Below are 19588 nucleotides of genomic sequence, written 5' to 3'. Positions count from 1 at the left end.
TAGAGGAAAATCACACGCATTCGCATGCACAGATTTTACACATTCATAAATGCATACATTAATGAAAACATGCACATACAGACAAAGGTATCATTTCAAATCACAGAGGGATGTTTCTCACTGAGACAATACATATACATGTGTTGTATATATGTACCACACAAACACGGAACCACATGTGAACCCACTTTGTTGATGACTCTCCCAGCTGTATAACTGGGGTGCAAGGAGGATACAATGAATTACGTAAAAGAGCTCTGAAACAAATAAGAAAAATATGAATAAGTTAGAATGAATAACAAAAGCTCCTTGTTCTGATGCCATCAAAAAGCAGTAGAAAAAAAATCTGAAACTACTTCTGGTCAAATTTCTTTGAAGATGCTTCCCTGTGAGGTCTAAGAGAGCAAGGCAGAGAAGGATCGGGAAATAATCCAGATGATGGAGGGAAGATAAACAGAAAATGTGTAACCTTACATTGTCAGACAAAACTTATATTGCAATATGTGTTTCATCTGAATTAAACATGAGTACAAGTGGAGTTATGAGGTAAACAGGATTGGGCATTGCTCATAGGGAGAACAACTAATGTGCAAAACTACTTCAAGTTTGGACACGTTCACAGCTACAACTGTTTCTCCTAATGTGTACACGTGGCAGGTTATTATGCTCTCATCTTATCCAGCTTCTTTTAGACGGTCATGTAAAGTGTATAGTTGCAGGTACCAACCTGCCATATTGTATACTGTAGGGTTTGACAGTTAGCAGACTGACAGACAGCAGGCAGAAGGCAAAACTCCAGCTGGGACCAACCAGATTCAGGAGTGCTACTTTTCTATCGAGGATTTAATGTGAGCTGAGTCACTACACAGTCAAAGTAATACACTCCAATTTCTCACGCCACACTTCACATTGGCTCGGAAGATTACACACTGCATTGTCAGATAACCTTTGATTATATGCAGCTGAGGCTGGTGCAGTCAGAGATGTAATTTTGCCTTGATATTACAAAAATTTACACATTCTGTTTTTTTTTTAAACAGTCCTGCACAACAAACTTACGCTGTATACAATTATAGCCAGAGTCAAGGAGCTTCATTTTACATTGCATTAACCTACCAGGATCACATATATCTACATTTTATTAATTATTCATCAAAGGGGCTCTTAATGTGGAGTATTAATATGAAATGACCGATTTTATGTTGCCTTCTATCTGTCTGTGTCTTCCATTCCTCACCTCTGACAGCGTTTCTCTCCCTTTCTGTGTCATTTCTGTGCTACATACTACTCAAACGTCATGTTTTTTTTATTTCCACTTGAAATCTCTATTTGCCATGATTGCTTGATGATTATATTTACCGTCACTAAAGTATAGATAACCTTTGAGTTTAAAATGTCTTTTACAAGTTTATGTGTGTGAATGCCTGTTCATTGATGTACTGTATGTGTTTGCACTGTAGTTATTTTTGATTGTAAAGGAGTCTACTACACTAGCATGAAAGCGTTCACTGGTTTTCCTGTATCTTTGCAGGTGGTTGTAACAACATTAATATACGTTCATTTAAATCTCCTTTGTTTTCAAACTACAGCGAAATTGATGCTGCAACAATGACCGAACACCACATGTAATTTTCATAATCATTAACTGACAGGTGGTTGCTAGAAATATCCTATATTTATTTCATTGCAAATAATCACACTAGCTGAATGTGCCAATTAAAGGCTTTTGAATGAAGTGAACAAATAGTTGAACATTGGAGTAACAATAGATCCTTTCACCCTGGCTGGGCAATCTTACTGTAGGTGTTATTACACTAGGCTTCACCAGGTGTAAATATGCACACATTGTCGGCAGCAGAGCCACCAGGCCACACTGAATAACTGAACAAGTCAGATACAATTATGGTTGTTTCTGGCAGCAGTGTAGGAAAAATTCTCCTGTGTCACAAAGAAGGACAGCTGTGTACACTTGTTCTTCTGTTGCATGCAGCAGAACTAATTTTCTGAGATCTTCATTAAAAATAATTTTAGTGAGGTTCATGCATTCATCTCTCCTCTTCTCTCCGTCTGTCTGTCTTTGTCTTTTTTACTGAACTTGATTATGTGGGTGTTGCCCACTGTGCAAACACAGCTGAATGTCATACATTATTCATTTGTAGTGTACTGGACAAAGTGACACACACACACACACACACACACACACACACACACACACACACACACAGATGTTGTATTCTCAGGTAAAAGCCCATGATGGCAAGGGCATCAAGGTGAGCTTAGACACACTATGATGATTGTTCCACTTTATGCCCCAAAACACCAACGGCATTACACAACACACATTTCATCATCATCCCTCGCAGGTACAGGCTTGTCCTTTTTGCTGTTGGGTAACAAAAACAAAGCAGATGCTATCTATCAAATCCGGGCTGGAAAACATGCTTTGTTTCTCACGGTCACACTTAGCGGCGCTTTTGCTTTGTGCATGCAGAACAAGGTAACTCATTCTCACCACACACCCCTCTAAACTGACATGACTCATGACTGGAAGAGGAAGTGTGTGGGCAAAAACGCTTTTGGAGGCACAGTTAATACACCACCAGATTACTGAATCACAGCATTATCCAAACTGGTAACAATAGAGGGGCGCTGCATGTGAAATTTTATTAGTTTTAATGGATACTTGATAGTATATGTCATGCTGAGTGCTGATGTTCACTTGTATCCACCTATATCCTTTGAATTTCACTACATAAACCCTCTGATGCACATCATCGGTCAAAGTAACCTGACTGAGTTTTTAGTTTCTATATCTTTGCAATACATTAATTTAATAATTCCTCAGTTCACTTGTTTTTGATAATCACTTACTTTTTGAATAAAAATTTTGTATCAATACCCTCCTAATGCATAACATGGGTAAAAATGACCTGTATAATTTATTATTTAATGCATCACTCAGTGATTCTTTTAAAATCAGTTTATTTCATCATTTAAAATTCCACAGAGTCATTTAATATCCCCCGTGTTGTTCCCCCGTAAAAACAAACAAACAAACATTCACAAATCTGCCTACCAGCACATCCAAAGCTCACTATCATGTGATCAGATCCATACACGATCAAAATTATAAAACAAATAATATAATGTGTTGTAATTGCTGAACTAGATGTTCAGAGATCTAGATGTAACTACCTGAGGAAAGTGGCTTCATACATTACTTAGCATGAAAGCATGAGAGTGGAATAAGTCTTACCTACTACAGCCATACTTCTTCTACAACCTCAAAACAGGGAGGATTTCAAAACCAAAGCACAGGGTCTGAAACAAAAATGAGTTCCTCCATAATGGGGACTTAATAAAGAATGAAAATAACTAAATAACAAAGTTCAACAGCATTTTTATGTTAATTAGGTCTACTTTTGATTTCTTTAAAAATCTTTTCATTCTCAGGAAAGAATACAGAATAAAATGTTTTGCCCCTTAGAGAGTCTGTGCATGTCTGAAAAACGAGAGTCTCTGGTTGGCAAGTATGACTGCACCACCATCACCTAATTTTCAGCAAGAAAGCAAATAAGCACATTTCCCAAAATGTCGAACTATTCCTTTATGAGCATGAGCCACTGTGCTTCACTATAATCTGCAATTACTTCTGTCCTAGTGTCCTTGAGCAAGTTCCTAACCCTCAGAAAATCTCGGAAATTACAAAAATTTCCAGGCCATGAACTTGTGTCTCTGCAACAGCACTGAGAAAATGATGTGACATCATCACTGATGGGGAAATCTGAAACGGGTGCCACGGTCTCAGGGACACAAGTATTAAATCCTGTTAAAGGTCACATTGAGGTATTGATGGCAATGACACGGTGCAGAAGCTTATCTATCTATCTATCTATCTATCTAACAATGATGGAAGATGATATTCTGTTTTTTTATTTAGATCAAGGCAATCTGTGCACTGATACTTTATCAAACCATTCAGATGGGAGCTGAGTTTACAGATAAAGATTTCTGAGTCGGTTGTTTAGAAGAGGGCTTCTTACACTAAATGATCAAGTCAGTTCGATCTTATCTCTGCCAACAGAAGAAATATGAGCTGCCTGCCTACCTCAGCTGAGTCATGCACTTCACTCTCATAAACAAACACACGTGTGTGGAATACACACACACACAGAAAGAGACACACACAGACACACACACACACACACACAGTTTAGGACACATATACAGATGCTATGAAAAACATCGCCTCTGATGCAAACCCTATCACATGCTAGCACTCCCATGCAAAACACTTTCCCTGACATGTCTTTGAGCATGCTCTCCTTTTTCATCTCACCAAGATAAATCAGTCACATTCATATGGGTTTTTCATGTCCTTCAATATTCATGACCAGAGGCACACAGTGCTACATTTTGAACCTAGCGAGACACTGCTCTGTAGATGGAGAGAAGCTGCAAAATATCAACATGTAAGAAACGTGTGCGGACCTGGAGAGAGTCAGGTATGCATACTTACAAGCATGTGTTGACTGTGCAGAAAATCCGATCTTGCCCAAACAAACAGCTGTACCAATCAGAGGACACTCGATCCAATGAGTCATAACATACAACCTTTTGCACATCTTGACATTCTCATCTTACATCAGGAAGCCAGAAATAAATCTTGCGGGTCCGTATTGATTTATTTGCATTCAACCTTTGGCACTGAAAGCTGTTGAAGAAAAGTAATCACAGTTTGCAATGCTGTTGTACTAAAATGAGACTTTAATTAGCAAAAACATATTTTCATTTTATATCAACAGGATATTTGGAGTCAACAGCATAAACTTGTGATATTAGTACAGTGAAGATTCTAAGGGATATTAGTTCAAGGCCTTCAGGATGTTCAGGGAATTCATTAATCAGACTGTCGTTGATAGATTTGGCTTAGAATGGCATGGCTGATGAGCCATCACAATTCAAAACAATTGATGAATTAAGCTTTTATGTAGAGTCACCTTTGCCTTTCAGTTTCTGTCAGAGGAAAATACTGTTGATTGGCTTTTACCCCTCTGGCAACAAACTTACTGTACATGAAATAAATTACATTGCAAATAAACTCATGAATAAGTTAAATGCAAACATAAAATAAAATAAGTTTAGTCTAGTTTTAGATCTAGTTGGACCGTGTCCCATGAATACATGCTTCATTGTAAGCCTGTTGTGAGCAGCACACAAAGATAATATTGCGGCTGAGTTATCTCGATTCAGGATTTACTCTCACTCCCTCAGGACTCCATACGGTATCTTTGCTCTTCTTGGTCCACATTCTTCAATTGTGAGTGTATATTTCGGAGAGGGGGTTGGGATTGGAGGTGGGGGTTGGGGGAGTGAGAGAATTAGTTTTCCTCCCTCTGAACCAGGCAGGGCTGTTTGCCAAAGAGTTTTAATTGATTTTGAAGTGGTAGCTGTTGGGAATGCCTCTCACCGTTAAAACATGCTTGACACACAGAAATCAAAACAGCTTATTACCACATCAAAGGGGCAACCACCAGCTTGCCATTTGTGTAAACTAAATCGCCAATTTTGATGACACAGTTCTTTTTTTATTTTAAATGTTAATTTATAAACTTCCCGTTAGCCATGCTAGGGTCATCCTATTGAGTATGCTCAGGGTATGCAACAGCCATTAGCTTTTGGGGGAAGGATTGTTTCTTCGTGCTTTATCATATACAGAGAGGCAGTAGGGGAGTATTTATACATCATAGCAGGATGTGGAGCAAAAAAACCCAAACCAAATCTCTCCCCACAAAATGTATGATTGATTTGTGTCGGTAAAGTATTGGAGTTTGTACATCCTCTCAGGTGTTTATCTGAGTTACAAGTAGCTCAATGTACAGGTTCAGTCATTTGTTCTCCGCAGCTCTGATAACAGACAGTCTCCTGCACGGCGGGAGGCTCAGCTCTGGGATAAGGAAGCTGCTTACCAACAGGAACACCAATTACTGCACACTGCATCATGGAGCCTAATGGGCCTGCTGTGGCACAGAGACGCTCAGGATGAAAGACTTGTAAGTTCTCTCATGGCAAAACCTGTATCTTAAATAAGGACCTAATGCTGACACTAGTTTTGATAAAGCTTTATCATTGTATAGCTTTCCTTGCTCAGCTCACATACAGTGTTAAATATACTGGATATGGTCCATTAAAAGGACAGCATCAGCTGTTACGTGACCATAAACCAGGATCTAAACTCACTTAAGCTACTACACCATCACACAGAAAAGCAAGGTTAGCAAGCATGACAAACATGCTAGAGGGCTACACAATTGTATCCTGCTTGAGGTTCACCAGGGGTTTGCCAGGAGTTTGCCTTTAATGTTAGCTGTGTCTGCAACTGATTTGGCTATCTCTGTTGTAAACAGATTATTAAATGTGAAGAAAATGTTTGTGCTATTAGAGTGTAAGCACCTCCAGTGAATTGGAAACTGTAAATACCCAAAAGGGCAATATATTCTTCATATCATCATAAGTCAGAAAGATCATTTAAAATATGACAGTATTTATTCCAGTGTGGGAAAATGGTTTAGGGCAAGTTTCCGGGTTGATCAGGTACTCTGAAGAATAAACCTTAAAAGGTAAATCAGCACTGAATTACACAGAGTAAAAACTGCTGCTGAAATGCCATCTATGTGTGAAACTGCTGAGCATGCTGCACTCTTGGCCACACCCCAATCAGTGGTGTTTTGAATCATCTCCAAAAAATAAAATCACATGCTTTTCCATCTCTGATTGCAATGTAGCTAGAGGTGAAACGTGTTTCAAACTTTCATTGCACCAGCAATTTTCTGCCTTCAATCAGTGTGGAGATTTCCTTTGACTCGAAAGCAAGATAAACAGAGAAAAAAAATATTTACAACAAAATTCACAATAAAGTATTAAAGGATATAGTCAACCTGTCAGTACTAAATTTGTAGCATGCTATTCAAATGCTGCTAAACAGCACTAAATAGGCATATTCCGTGTATTCCTGATGGAAAATTTCCTAACTCAAGGTTTTAAACCATAATGAAATTAAAAGAGCAGCTTCTGTGATGGCTGCATCTGTACTGTATGTAATTAGGCAGAGTGGCAGATGATAAATAAAAGAAAACGTCACATAAAAGTATCATGGGACCTCTCATGACCTCCATTATGACTTTGAGTCTCCCTGTGCTCTGGACTAGAAAAAAACACTACCTACATATAGACATGGACCAGACCATTTCTGTGCCCTTAAGGCCTACTGTGTCACACTGTAAGACACTGATGATGTGTGACAGGCCTGTCTGCCTCACTGTCACATCAACCAGCTGCTCAAAACGAGAGAGAGAGAGAGGGAGAGAGAGGGAGAGAGAGAGGGAGAGAGAGGGAGAGAGAGAGGGAGAGAGAGGGAGAGAGAGAGGGAGAGAGAGGGAGAGAGAGAGAGAGAGAGAGAGAGAGAGAGAGAGAAATAGAAGGTAGGAGAGAAAAAGAAAGCCAAAGATGATAAATACCAAGTCAGCACAAAATTGGATGTATGTGAATTTTATGTTCATAAAATCAATGGAAACGTTCAATTCGTCTGATAGAAACATTAGAGGCTGTGTGTGTGTGTGTGCATCAAGCCTGTAATGATGCAGGCAGTCAGGCATGTGTGTAATAACTCAGACAACTGTAGAATTCTGACTAATAAAACATTTTTCTAATAAGGTTCCTTATTAACACCTTAGTGAGTATTGTAATATATTACAGCACATTTTGTCTGCACATTTACCTTGTATTTGATAACACTCATCTGTAGTGAACTGTATTAAGTTTATTATGGATTTTAAGCATACATTAAATGTTTGTAATTATATGTACATGCCAAAATAACACATCATCTAGAATAGGTAGAATTTTGATGTATATTACTGATGGTAATGTTAGACAAGTTGCATTGAACTACACAGACAGTTTGAGACCCAGTCTCGAATATCCACTGTGCCCATGACTACAACTACAACCCGCTGGATCATAGCGCATATACTTATATACTCATATACTCATATACTAATTTAGGGTCACAGTTATTCACAACAAAAACAAAGTTGGATGAAAAATATTGTTTTTACCCGCTTTTGAGTAGGTTTTAGCTATACCAAACAAGTGCAGGTGATGATGAAAAACATTCTCCATGATGAAAAAACTGTTGATGAGCTATAAGCAGATAAAGGACAAAAAAATGGAAAATAACATTATTACATTAAGATTTCTGTAGAAGGGCTGTAGTGTGGAGTGAGCAAACAGTACACAAGGACACACAAACATCTACACTTGCCCCATTTCGTTGCCCCCCCCCCCCCCAACTCGCAGCTCTCCACCACACCCTGTTTGCTCCCTCTGAGGAAGTTTTGAATCCTGTCATTCCAGCTAGGAGTTCAGCACTTCTTTCATGTGTGCCTAGACAGCGGGCCTCTCCTCCTTTTGTATTGTTTTATTATTTATGCATGGGGAGGGGTTGGTGGTAGTTTGGTGTGTGTGTGTGTGTGTGTGTGTGTGTGTGTGTGTGTGTGTGTGTCGGGGGGGAGCAGCAGCAGCACTGGGGCAGATGTGTGGGGGACTAATTCAAATTCTGTTTCAGCAACATCTTAGCAAGCCGTAGAGTTCAAACATTTTCCAAGCAAATGCAGAGAGAGAGAGAGGGAATGAAAGGGAAAGGCAAGAAGAGAGGGATGACAAGACACAAGGGGTAGGTGTGTGTGTGTGAGTGTGATTTTGCATGCACTTGTCCATATGCATGTGTGTGTGTATACGTATCTAGCACATACAGTATGTGTTAGTATTCAAGAACAGATGGAAGTGTGTTAGGGAGGCGGTGCAAGAAAGCGACGGAGGAAAAAAGGAAGAAAACAAGGGGGCAACAGCACACAGAAGAGTGGAGAGTGTAAAAAAAAGAGAGAAATAAACTTTGTCTTGCAAATTAAAAATAGACTTTGCTTTGGGACCTGTGATCACAGTAAATGGTATGCATCTTAACCACTAGGCCAACAGAAAACCCCGATCTTTATTATTTTATAGGATTTTTTTATTCAGAATATCAGTATATTTATACATGTGCAGCTATCACATGTGCTGAATATGTTCAGTGACGTGTTTCTGGATATAGAAATGTCCATAAAATTAATGTAAATGAATGCATGATGCATGTCTTAAAATCTATTTAATATCTATTTTATATGATGGTTTAAAAAAAAAAAGGGATCAAAGTGTCAAATCTGAACGTGCTGCCAGAGCATTTTTTAAACAAAAAGTTAGATAAATAAATAAATAAATGGAAAAAGGCAAATGACTTCACATGCTCTCCTTACAATATGGCTGAAACTGTTTGTAATCACACTGAGTGTGAAACAGAAAAATCACAGTCTTATGCTTAAAGAGGACCCTCTGAAATGGTCTTAAACACTTTGATCTTGACCACTTTGGCAACATGTACATCACACCAGAAAACACTACAAATAACAAATACATACTGAGAAACACATTCACCAATATGGCAACACATACTTGGAAGAAATGCCACGGTGGAGAATGCACGTTTCTTGCAGCACTAAACTGATTAGCATGCAAATAATTAGTGACTAAATGTATAGTCCAAAATCTGTAATAATATGGGAATGTGATATCAGAAGGTTGAAAGTAAAATAAACACCATTAGCTAAGTTGAACATGACATTACATTCTACATCTTGGAAACAGCAGTTGACAAAGCAATCTTAAGTGAAGGTCCACTTACTCGCTCATTCTGGAGCTTTTGACTGTGTCACACTGTCTTCATCAGCAGATGGAGTTTGGTCAGTTGCCATGTAGATGTTCAAATTTCCATCATTTTAAAGACCTCTTGCTGGTATACATTTTGATGATGAAGACCACGTGAGACTGTCAAAAACTCAAAAACAAGCATGTAAATTGACCTTCAGCTGAGAATACTGGACTGTTACTGTACGTAACATGGTTCACTTCAATGGCAGCTACGATTTGAAAGTATGAGATATTTCCAATTAATGGTTTTCATTGTGGAATAAATTTTAAGAAGTGTTCACACACCCAACTATTTCACATGCAGGAGCGCTGGAAAGTACACTTCAGTCTCAAGAAAAGAAGATCCCGCAACATGTACTGATCATACTAACGTTTCATTCCCTCTGGACCTTCTTCAAGAGTCTTTTAAACAATTTTTTAAACATATTAAATATTCAATAGAAAATTCTCCGCCCATTCTGTGTGCAAAAGTGTGGGACAGTTATACTCCTGAATGTCTAATAATTGACAGTGGCATTACAATCTGTCACATTATATGCTACATATAAGAAAAATAAAAGAAAGAGGGGAACAAGTGCGACTCCACGACAAGTCTATTTATAACAATATATACGGAAATTGCATATCTGATGAATGAAAACCTTGCAGCTTTCAGAACTTGTTGTGTGATCACATGCGCTTCTTGTATCTTGAGTTTACCATAAGTGGGTCTGTAAAATCCCGAGCATGCCATGCCAGGGCATCTCATTGTTCAGTCCTTTGGGGGATTACATGGTGAGATACCATGGCAAGGCATGCTGCAATATAATGTGACAGATTGTACATGCTGTCAATAATTGAGAGACACTCCCACAGGAGAATAATCACGCCACACCTGTGCACACAGAATGGGAGGAGCATTATCTATTTAAGATCAATGTTCTCAGAATTGTTTAAAACACTCTTGACAAAGGTCCAGAGGGACCAAACCGTGATCAATACATTATAATACTAAGCAAGAGCAGTGTGCGGGATCTCCTTTTTTCAAGACTGGAATAAATGTTACAGAAATACACAGACACATCTATGAAGCTGCAGCACCCCATCACACCACAACACTCAGTCACAGTCATCAGTTAAAACCAGCATGTAGACTGTGCTGAACCTTGTCACTCCTCATACGTTAGCTGTTCTCTGGCCAGTTTAGGCTGCACTTAACTAAAGCTGAAGCCTGCTGTGGCTTCAGGGTGCCCCTGTCTGTGCCAGCCATATCAATAGTCGCCACAGCTGGGCTCGGCTCTGACACTGAGGCTATTGCACCGCTGCCTCAACACTCAGCCCATCCAGGCCAATCACAATCAGTGAATGTATGTTGGAGCATGTGTGTGTTTATGGGATGTGTGTTTCCCCACTCTTCTTCCTCCACGTCTTCAGCACATGCCCTTGAGCATGTGCAAAATGGCTCAGTATCAAAGAGTAATGGTTGAACTGAAAACATACTCCACTCGGATTAAAAAAGTGAGCCCTCTGTGTGTGTGTGTGTGTGTGTGTGTGTGTGTGTGTGTGTGTGTGTGTGATTGTCCACTGTAAAAACAAAGAGACACAGAGAGGCAGGGAGACATTTGCTGAGTTGTATTGAATTTCAATAAAAACTGCAATGATGAGTGTGAGGCCTGGGCGATTTTTCAATCTCTCATTGCTCTGTCTTGAATTAGTCGTTGTACACTCCATTTTCACCATGCCCAGCTAATCAGATCTCCTCCTCTCCCCTGAGTCTTCCCTCATTTGGTACGTCCCATGAGCCATGTGCCAATCAAAATGCTCATCAATGTCTGCCTTTTTCTCCTGCTCCCCTCCTTCTTTTAAACCATTTCATTAAACTGTGCCATGAAAAAAAGTTACTGGAGCTGAGCAGCCGTGTTATGTTGAATATCAAGTAAGGAGGTGAACCAGGTATATGTGGTGCTGGTGAGTTGCCTGTTTTAGAGAGTCACATGGTCTTTTGTGGGTTGACCAAATTCTATGACACTTGTTTGTATAACACCATTTAAAATCCACGGGATGAACATGAAAGTGTAGCTTGTCAGGTCAGTGCTAAAAAAATTTAATTAATTTTTTACAGTGTATGTACAGATGAGATGCAAGCACAAATGTATCCTTTTATACATCAACTTTCAACTGAGAAAGACCTCATGTTGTACCTCACATACAATGATGGAATCTAACTCAAGTGTATCAACTTAAGTACCTTAATTAGGTACAGTTTTGAGGTACATGTATAGATACCTCAATTGATTATTTTAATTTAATGTTTATTGTAGTCGAGTGCAAATGGCAAAAAAAATGCTGCATGTATGCTGCATAACAGTCACAGGCGCATATTGTTCGCATACTGAGTTTTGCTGATAATTCTTCATCTTATGTCAGATTTTAAATGCAGGACTTCTACTTGTAATCGGGTATTTTTGCAATGCAGTATTTTAAGTAAATTATCTTAATACTTCTTCTACCACTGCTCACATATAGCAGCTGCAGATTTAAAATACCAATTTTCATTAAATCACTGGTGGGTTGATCATTACAAAACTCATGGTGCGCAACCAGACATTGTTTAAATCCACAGAACTTTATTTTACACTGTAACAGGGATCCCAAAGTTTCCAGAGATACCAAAAGGTCAAATTACATGAGATGGAGTTTAATTGTGATCACTTCCCTGACCTTAAAGCTGAGGAGAAAGGGGGAGGAATGAGGGATGAATATATTATAAGCAGCATCACAGTTTTCCTTTAATGGTTTCTGGTAATATTTTGTCAAATATACAGAAGTTCAAATTGTGTTTTCAACCAACAGCAGAGAATATATGGCAGTGTCATGTCATGAGTGGCGACGCTCTGTGCGATGCGAGTGTGTTCTTCTTTGTGAACATTACTCATTTTTATCACTTTTAACACATTTTTAACAATTTAAATACATATATATATATTTCTATTGTTTAATATAAGACAACCAAACTTTCTATAAGACAGAACAATATTCTTGAAAAGTATAATGGTACTTTTATGTGCCGTGATTAAAGTCTAACCTCTGTTCCAATAGTTTCAGATTAATTCCTGGTCTCTTATAATTTCCTGGATAAAGAAAAAAAAAGTTATTTCTCTACAATTATACTGTTGGAGGGAACAATGTCCCATTTGGGATTTTAAGCCATTTACACAGATGATTCCAGTAATGCCATGCAAATAGAATTTAATTCAAAGTTAATTCGCCCGCATTACTTTTTAATAAAGAAATGATAAATTATAATCTCCTCTGCAATTTAATCTATTTATGCTGCTTCCGTCGCTGGAAAGTGTCCACTGCTTGTCTTTCTTTAATTGGGAGAGAGGAGGCAAAAAGAGAAAAGAGAGAATGGAAGAAGTAAGAAAATAAAGCAGGTAGCAGGTAAATTTGTTATCTCAGCGCCGGACAGTGTTTGAGAAAGAAATAAAGGGTGTAATGAATTGATTTCATATTTAGTCTCAGGCGTGTTGATACACATAGATCTCTAGTGGTCTTTCAGCGCCTGTAGCCTGCAGTATTTTCTTTCCTTTCATTAAGGTTGAGATTTTGCCCTTTGATAGTGTTATTGATTCTGCCTCCGAACACTGTGGCACCCCTGTGAAGTTGCTCTTCAGGTAGAAAAAAAAAACAAAAGAAGAAGAAGAAGCTATTATCTCTGGTGTTATCCTGTACCAGTGTAGTGGCGATTCACAAAACCACTTTACTTACCAGTGAACTGTTTTCCTCGCTCTTTGTTCTTCCCCGCTTTTATTGAATTCAACTGATAATTACAGATTCTGCTGCTGCTGCTGCTGCTGCACGGGCCTGCTGTAATTTCAGCAGACTGAAAATGTATTGCTTAAATCATTATGATTCTCTCCCTCGTCTCTGTGTTTCAAATCTATCTCTCCTTCCAATCTGTTCCAAATGTGTATAAAGAGGTGCAGAACTTGCTGTACTTCAACTCAAGTCCAAATATGACCTTGTAGTTTTTATCATTATAATGGAGAGCAAATATCAAGTGAACATTGGCTCCTTTTAATCTGATACTTTGGTGACCTACATCTAATAATTCGTAACCTTCACCATATAATATCCTCTCTGTCCACAGCCGAGGCTGCACTTTGTCCTCAGTAAGAAGCTGGTGTGGATGTTAAATGAGACTTTCCAAGGGAGTTAGCGGACACCTCTGCCATTCATGGATCCACCCTGCAATCCAACATCATACTGTCAAGTTCAACATATGTTTTCAGCTGCTGCAGTGCAGTTAGAATTAACTGTCAGAAATATGTAACAGACATAAACAAAAGCCAGATTCGATCACATATGTGTCTTTTTGGTAGAATCTATTTGTAGGGGCGCTGGTTAGCTCATTGTGTGTCCATGTACAAAGACCTTAAACTTTGCCGCAGCAGGCCCCAGTTTGAGTCTGTCCTGTGGCCCTTTACTGCATGTCAAGGTACAAGGTACAAGGTTGCTCATTAGTCATTACAGAGCACACACCATGGCGCCTGGTCCGGTTGTTTGGGCCGGGTGGATCGTGGTCTGCTGCTCTTTAATCCCAAAACTCCGTCTTCATTTTCCAATGACTGTATTTACGTCAGAAAACAAAAGTGTAGCAAAGTTTGATGGAGTTTGTCGTCCCCTGTCTCTCCGTCTCCCACATTTCCTGTCACTCTCCAGCTGTCCAATCATGACTAAAAACTAAAAAGGCCCTAAAAAAATAATAATAATAAAAAAAAAGAATGTAAATGTATTTCAATTAGAGCTGGACTGGTAAATTGGCTGGGTTGATACATATCACATATTAGGTTACGTCAGACTTATTGCTATTGTGTGTATGTGGGCAGATCAGTACCTTATGCAAACATATTTTTGTGGATATTTTAAAACTGGGTCACCATTACATTGTCAACTTTTTTACCTCTCTGTTTCTATCATCCAACATCAGGGTAACAGCAAACAGCAAAAACTTGTTTTATGGCCACAAAACACAAACAGACTAGGAATTATGCTTCGCACATAACACAGAAGTAATTATGAGGAAACCAAGGCCGAATAACCAACTGTGCAAAGCAGGCAAATCCAGACCCCCCAAGGGGCCTTGAACGCCCCTTATTGTTATTTAGCCTTTTTCAGAGCAGATTTTTTGACTTGTCATGGTAGGAAAAGCACAGGTGTTACTAATAATATTAACAATAGCTCTGTTCAATTCAAGTGTCCCAGTAAGTCGTGACTGTGTGACAGTGGGCCAGCATGCACAATACAAGAACCCTGACACAGATTACATACATTTTTTTTTTCTACTGTGACATGTCAAAAGGTCTTCCTTACAGGTCCTTAAAAGTACTCATTATTCACATAACTCCTCCTCATACTGTAATCTATAACTATGTGTCATATTTTAAAAGCTGATCATATATTTACTTATTACTTAGTATCCATCCAGAACAACTGGACACACATCACAGAGTTTTAAAGATTCATGTTTAAACTGATATGGTGCAGCTGTAATATATTGTTATTATATACTATAAATATATTGTTGTAAGCTTGTAGAATTAACAGGTGATCTAAGGTCTGGAATGCAGATGGACACTCATTCACTCACTGATGATGTTAAATTGGCATTCTATAGCATTCAATCTATTTCCTTCAATGTCCATATGGCATAAAATGTTCAAATAAACAAAAGGCCATCACTAAACTGTACCCTTGGTAAATCACTGCATCAGTGTTTCACAAAATAAAGAAATACATAGCATCGCTGCTAATCACAGCACCAGCGGCTATGAAAGAATTTAGACATTTGGCTGATGGATCCACTTAAAGAAAAAAAAAAGGAAGAAAAAAATTACACACGGCAGCCAAACCAAGGACATAAGATCAAACGTGATAATGTAGCAAAGCTCATTTTCTTCAAAGATCCCTAATTGATTGGTTGATTATGCTTTCTCTGTTCCTCCATCTCGGTGGGTCTTCTTTAATAGCTCCGTAATGACGCTACTGAACTGGACGTGTAAGACTCAGCCAATTAGAATAGTAATAGGCTCTAATTAACTAAAAAAAAAGGATTTTCAATAAAAAAAGGAGGAGATAGCGAATTTGATTACTCATTTTCATTAACTTTTTTTTCTCCCTCCCCCCCTGCCATCCCTGGAACTTTGCTCCCTTCATTTTTATGGATATTTCATCTTGTGTGAAACATCACAATACATGCTGTCCCTGGCAAAGGCCAAAGACATAACAGCAGAAAAGCCTTTCTTCTGCTCTCATTCAAACAGCCTTCCTTTGTTTCTGCATAATGAACTAGTCGCTGATGGCGGCAGAATACATTTTAATTAGAGTTTTTTTGCAGGAGACTTGTAAGGATGATAGGTTGTTTTAAATCAAAACTTGACAGTGTGAAGGCTTTTTAGAGATCAACCAAAGTTAGTAGCTGAACTGTGTTTGCACGTGTGTGTGTGTGTGTGTGTGTGTGTGTCAGACAGAGACAGAGTCGTGTTGTGCCAGCAGGTATCTGTAACGGTGCATCAATAATTTGCAACAATTTTAACCAGCTCCCTCCTCCTCTCTGCCTCTTTCTTCCCCTCATTCCCTCTCTGTCTTTCTTGCCTCGGGTCAAGTTAGCACCACTTAAGGACTACAACACTGTGCCCGATCACCATATGTTGTCTGTGTGAAAAGTGTGTGTGTGTGTGTGTGTGTACCTGTTTTGCTTGTTCTCCTACCTGATGCCTCTCATTGCTCGCAGCCAAAGCATGTCAGCTTTTGAGAGACAAAAACAAAAAGAGAGGGGACACCAGGTACACCAGCATGTGTGTACGTGTGTGAGAGTGCAGATAGTGTGTGTGTGTGTGTGTGTGTGTGCATGCGTGCATCCTGCAGGCTGGTTCGCCATGAGACAGGGCCAGATGGTCACCCTAGGCAAAGCAGGTTGGGCCTGTTTACCTGCTTCACTCTGGGTCATGTCAGCTTTGTTTTCAGCTTAGCCGCAACACAGATCAAGCCTTGGTGCCAAAAACGCCGCGTTTAACTCCCCCTCTCCTCCTCGTCCTCTTCTTTCTCTCCACCACTTCTGTGTTTTTAAAGGCATAAGTTGTATCCTTCTGCTCCCCTGCAAATGTAGTCTTATGTTGGAACTGAAACAAACACTTTTTTTTTTGAGAAAAATCTGCAGAATCACAGAGCAAATTCCAAAATTCATATATCTATGTTTTGAATAATCTATTAATTGTGAAGTGGTAAAGAAAAAAAAAACAATAGTGTGTAATGTCATCACAGTAGACATCAAATATGATAAAAAATAGAAATCTTTTTTAAATAATTAGGAATCATCTCTATATTATTTCCTTAGAGTTCAGCTACTGTCAGTAAACACTTCTTGAAGATGCTTCACATTAAAAGTATACTTGGATTATGCCCTTTGAACAGGTGGAAGGTTTTTCACAAGAGATGTTAGTAGAAAGAACCAAGAGGAATTCATTTGCAAGTTAAAACAGTATTTCTGATAACATGACATGACTGTTATTGTACCATACCGTGGGCCTACTGAATTAACACTTTGAAATGTACTCAGCCACTATTTGAGAATTAATGGTAATACAGTTTGACACACAAATTAGCATTTTGACATTACAAATTAGCATTCCATTATATAACACAAATTAAACTTTAAATATGTATGCTATCGTTTCTGGGGTTTTTTTCTGTATAAATACATTTAAAGTATATTTATATATCTATATGCACACACACACACAAACACAAACACACATATACACATATATGTTTAGACCGTATGTAATGCAAGGCTATTTCCATCAGAGCAGAACAGCCCTCTCTCTCTGTGCCCCTGTTAACCCCCCGCTGTAGCAGCAGTTGTTGGCACCGTGGCTAAGCATGATGTCCGACTGTAGCAGTAACAGGTGCCTACATGTTGCCTGCTGGCATCATGCCGCCGCACCACAGCAGCTATCTTGGCAGTATGTTCAGCCCTCACGCCTGAGCTCGCCGGCTGTAATCTGCCTAACCTCAACCTGCGTACAGCTGCCAGTCAGTTTAGAGTAGTCATACACACTGATTATGACTACACATCACAAGAATGGTCCTATATGTGAGGAGAAGTACAGTGTTTAATATATATATAATACATAATATAAAATTCAGTCAGAGGGGCAGTTTTGGATTCTCTTATGTTTCCCTGTGATACTGTCATTTCACACACACACACACACACACACACACACACACACACAAACACACACACACACACACCCTGTTTGGCATCTGCCTCCCCTTTAACGTCAAACCCATCAGCCACACAGACCCATCCACCCCCCCTATTTTCTCACACACTACCACCCGCTATACTGCCCCTCCTTTCCCACACCACTGCACCCACTGCCCCTCAAGCCTACTGTCACCCCTTGCACCCACCATCCCCTGCCCCCCTCTTTCCTGCCTTCCACACACACACACACACACACACACACACACACGCCCTCCACCCTTTTTCCATTTCAGATGCAAAGCTGGGGCCGAGGCGAGCCGTGCATATAGTCACAGTGGCAATCTCATCTATGTCCAATCTGTCATGCCACTGCCTTTCATTATTCTCCTGCGTGGGGGGAGAGATAACGCCGAGGCATATTTTATGGACAGCAGAGAGAGAGAGAGAGTGGGAGAGAGAGAAAGAGAGTGAGAATGATACGAGAGAAAGATGCCAATATGGCGGGGTAATGGTACCAAGATGTGAGGGGTCCCGCTCTGGCCAGGGGAGAAGTGTCACTCTACTTCCTTGGTATCTAGGTCAAGGCAACAGAGAGGGTGAGAAAGGGAAAAAAAGAAAGAGGTAAATGAAATGATGAAATTATTGAAGTAGAGCTTTGGAGGCGAAGGATGGAGAGGGACTGCTGGTCAGTGCCATCTCGTCTCCATTAAAAATGGACAGCCTGAGGGTCTGGGGGGATGGTGGGGGGTGTAAATAGGCGGTAGCCATTCTTCATGGCCACTCGATGGCCCCATAAAATCAGGGCTCGTATGCATGCATGCATGCCGCTGTTGTTGAATATGGAGGAGTGAGGGAATGTGAGGGGGCAGCAGATGAAGGAGGGGAGGGATGGATGGAGGGATGGGTGACTGCACCAGGGTCAGGTATTCTCTTCTATCACCTCTGTTGCCGGGCTGAGTGGCTGACTGGTTGTCTCTCTGCTCAGCACGCTGGAATGATTGGGTCCTGGCCTGCAGAGAATGTGCTGGCCAGTTTTACATATATACATATATCATAGCCATTGTCAGGCTGTGTGTGTGTGAGTGTGTGTCACATGTGCATTGTGTGTGTTTGAATATGCAAATTAGATCCAGCAATGCCTTTGATATTGTGCATGTGTGTGTTGCTGCAATTGTGGAACATCCAGATGTCAGAGCAGCCTTACTCGGTGTCTGTCATTGAGACAGCGGGGGTGGGGTTAAGGTGACCTGTTTTAAATATAGACAGTGTCACGACAACATGCCCGACTCGACTTATAAAACCCATTTGCATAACGTTTCTCCCTTATCCCTCTCTTTCTCCCTTGTTTTCTTTCCTTCTTCCTCCTGGGAGACAGGTAGTGCACACACGTCGTGTTTAGCTTTTGTCTCGGCCGTTCAAATACAAAAAGATGTCATGTAAAGTCTGTCTTCGACAGAAAAAAGACAAAACCGTATACCTGAGTCACACAATGGGGAATGGGACAAAAGACAAACACAGTGCATGAAATGC

This window comes from Micropterus dolomieu, linkage group LG07 (genome assembly GCF_021292245.1).
Source record: "Micropterus dolomieu isolate WLL.071019.BEF.003 ecotype Adirondacks linkage group LG07, ASM2129224v1, whole genome shotgun sequence".
Lineage (NCBI taxonomy): Eukaryota > Metazoa > Chordata > Actinopteri > Centrarchiformes > Centrarchidae > Micropterus > Micropterus dolomieu.
Note: the sequence above shows the minus strand (reverse complement) of the source record.